Raw genomic sequence first — 4,220 nt, 5'->3', positions numbered from 1 at the left:
CGGGAGCCACCTGGTGGATTGATGCAAAAGTGCGGGTAAAAGGCCCAAACTTTGAGGATTTTTAGCTCTCACCACGTGTGCCCAGGACCCGACCCCGGGCTCTGCAAAGTAAATCGTCTAGGGGGCGCCGCGCGCTAGGCCGATAAGGTCCACCAAGCGGCGTATCATATATGTGGATTGGGATGGTGTGGTACTACGAAGAGGTAAGCAACTGCTATTTTGTCCACTAAATGGCTTTTCGGAACTAAGACCCCACCACCACCTGTTAGGTCTAAATGGAATTGTGGACCCATTTGTGGCCACATACTTATATATGTTAAGATAGGATAAATCTCCTTCAAAATTATATTGAACAAAAAAATCTGAATTAAAAAAGGGCTTTTTTCAGCAGTAAATTCAGTGGTGGTTGAAGTGAGGGGTATATATATCTATGTTTGTGTGCGCTTTTAAACGTATTTATGTTTATATAAATATTATGTTTGTATAATGTTTATACAAAATCTCATAAACATTGTTCAGAACATTAAACACTGGAATTGTTTCCGTTATTTGGTAAGTTAAGGCTTTATGTTGTTTCAGCAATAACGCCATACACCAGTTGGTGGCAGTAAAGCATCATGATTCACGAAATACACAAACTTAACGTGTTAACACGTTCATAACGCGTCAATACCTTAACGTGTTAACACGAAATTATACGCTACGTGTCAACACGGAGAATCCAACACGTTTAGAGCATAATTTAAAACAAATGAAAAAAAAACAGAGGAATTCAAGTTTATAAAGTGTATTGGACTAAAAACAATAAGCTTGTAGCCTACTTAGTGTATACTCAAATACCTACATGCAAAATTGAGCCATGCTTTGGTACTGCGTTCTTATAATGTTTTTTGTGAATTGACTACACTCGGCTCAGAGTCACAGTCAGAAAACAGCGTTGGCCCACAGCAGGCTCAGTGTCACTTTTCTGAGTGTTCTTCGTCAGTAGTCATGGGGGTCCAGGTGTAAGGAATGTCGTTGGTCTCTAAGCGTATTGGATTTGACCATGTTTTTTATGAGATTTTGTATTAACATTATACATATATAAATACGTTTAAAAGCACACACACACACACACACACACACACATATATATATATATATATATATATATATATATATATATATATATATATATATAAACCCCTCACTTCAACCACCACTGAACTGCTGAAAAAGCCCTTTTTTAATTCAGAATTTTTTGTTCAATTTCATTTTGAAGGAGATTTATCCTCTCTTAATTTATATATAGAAGTAGATACACATAATTAAATAAAACATGAGTAACTTAATGTATCGTTAAACATACAATACGTTTACAGAAAGAGGAGGATCTGGAAAGTTAATTTCACCATGGGTTTGTATTGACACTGTATTGTTTAGCAGTATGCTATTAAAAGAATGCACATAATTTATCAATGTCAAATCTCAGTATGTGTCACACACATAGTGTGAGAGAATAGTGATGTTTGTTTGATATACAATTATGAAAAGCTTTAGAGCATGTTATGAATGAAGTTATATAATAATATGCATGTTTACAAATTTTAAGGTACTAAACACCAGAGGTTTTTTATTGTGAAAAATTAACTTCCAGTTGCTATGGGGATCAGCTTACTAATATTGCTGTCTTCACACTGCTCACGTAGGGCTCAACGTAGCCATAGGTCAGTGCTTCGCTCACTATGTTATGAATAATTCAGATGAAACGTAGGGACTACGTTCACAAAGGATTTATGTTTCGTGTCAGCTACAGTGTGTGATGTAAATCCAATCATGAATATGTAAGTAGGCCCGTATGGATTAGTTAAATGCTGTTTTAACTACAGTAACTGAAAAATATCACTGGTGAACGAGACAAAATACATATTCAATTATAACTGATATCACAACAAAAATATAGAATTAGAAACAGTACATAAAAACCCAAACAAAGTGTAGTGTAGCGAAACTGGTGGACTCTCTCTTTGTCTGTGTGTAGATGGATATAATCTCGGTGTGGGGACTAAAACTTGTTTACAGACTCACATTTTTAGTTATACAAATACACGCATTCTTGTGTGTGTACGATTGTTTACATGTGTAAGGAAGAGACGTTATAAAAAATAACTAAATACTCTATAAAGGACTTAAATCCAGGATAATAAGTCTGAATTAATGAAGACACGGCCCCTGTGCATAACTCGTGCGGGAGTTTAAATATCATTTGATTAGAATACAACACTTTTCATGTGTTTAATGAATATATTTTTTGTTAAATATTGGTTTTAATCATAACATAAATGTGTCGCTTTGTCAGTTAGCAAAGTTACATCAGCCAGTAATGTTAAGCTACAGCCCGGTCTCACACCTACTCGTGATATAGTAATCTGCAATTCGTGACATATCGCATATTTTCAGCATGAATTGCAGTCTCCTATATATGTGACTATATCACAAGTAGGTGTGAGACCAGGTTGTAAGCTATCACTACCTCGGGATGTAAAGGTCTTCCATGTGTCTTAGCAAATTACAAATAATTAAAATAAATGTTTTACAGTTACTGAAAGACATCTACGAAGAAATGTACTGCTTAAATATAATATATAACACTTGTGTCAAATATATTGCAATTGGGATGGTTAAAGTAAAGACTTATACATTTTGGGAAAACATTTTATATAGTTAAAAAAAATACATGTTTCCATACAGCCCAAGTCCCTCTGATCCTTTTTCTGTAATTAGAAGTGTAAAATTCTACTGTCAAAAACCCATATATGTTTTTGACTGGAATATATTGGAAGTTGGATTATCAGATCTTGGCTTAGGAGTGAAATATCTTCAAAGTAAGACCAGTTTCGTCTAAGTCTGAGTGTCATCAACTCAGGGTGTGAGTTTGGAGATGATTGGAGGACATAAATTTTTTCACTTAAAAACAACTCATAGGGGGACCCCTTTTAGTTTTTTTGAGTGAAAATATTTATTCTCTCCAATCTTCTCCAAACTCACACGCTGAGTAAGATAGACCCAGACAAAGATAGACCCGTTTGTAAAAACCTCTTATGTTGTTCTGAAGCTGAGATCTGATAATCCTACTTCCAATATATTCAAGTCAAAAAAAAATATATGGATTTTGGACAGTAGAATTTTACAACTCCAAAGACAGATATGAGATCAGGGAGTCATGGGATATATGGCTAAATGTATTTTTAGACATTACAATTATGTTTTCCTAAAACGTGCTCTGATGACAATATGTAGTGATGGGACACCATCCCACTTTGAACATATTTGACACAATATATATGGTAATTGAACAAGCATCCCACTTACAATATATTTGAAGCCATAAGGATGTATGGTAATTGGACAACCATCTCATTTCCAATATATTTGACACCATCAGGATATAGGGGAATTGGACAACTATCCCACTTACAATATATTTGACACCATCAGGATGTATGGGAATTGGACAACCATCCCACTTCCAATATATTTGACACCATCAGAATATATTGCAATTGGACAACCATCCCACTTCCAATATATTAGACACCATCAGGATAACCATCCCACTTCCAATATATTTGACACCATCAGAATATATTGCAATTGGACAACCATCCCACTTCCAATATATTAGACACCATCAGGACAACCATCCCACTTCCAATATATTTGACACCATCAGAATATATTGCAATTGGACAACCATCCCTCTTCCAATATATTTGACACCATCAGGATGTATGGGAATTGGACAACCATCCCACTTCCAATATATTTGACACCATCAGAATATATTGCAATTGGACAACCATCCCACTTCCAATATATTAGACACCATCAGGACAACCATCCCACTTCCAATATATTTGACACCATCAGAATATATTGCAATTGGACAACCATCCCACTTCCAATATATTAGACACCATCAGGACAACCATCCCACTTCCAATATATTTGACACCATCAGAATATATTGCCATTGGACAACCATCCCTCTTCCAATGTATTTGACACCATCAGAATATATTACAATTGGACAACCATCCCACTTCCAATATATTTGACACCATCAGAATATATTGCAATTGGACAACCATCCCACTTCCAATATATTTGACAGCAATTGGACAACCATCCCACTTCCAATATATTCGGAGGCCGGAAATACCCCATCCCAAACCCAATAT

Source organism: Hoplias malabaricus, chromosome 15 (assembly GCF_029633855.1).
Source record: "Hoplias malabaricus isolate fHopMal1 chromosome 15, fHopMal1.hap1, whole genome shotgun sequence".
Classification (NCBI taxonomy): domain Eukaryota; kingdom Metazoa; phylum Chordata; class Actinopteri; order Characiformes; family Erythrinidae; genus Hoplias; species Hoplias malabaricus.
The sequence above is the reverse complement of the archived record's forward strand: the minus strand, read 5'-3'. Positions refer to the sequence as shown.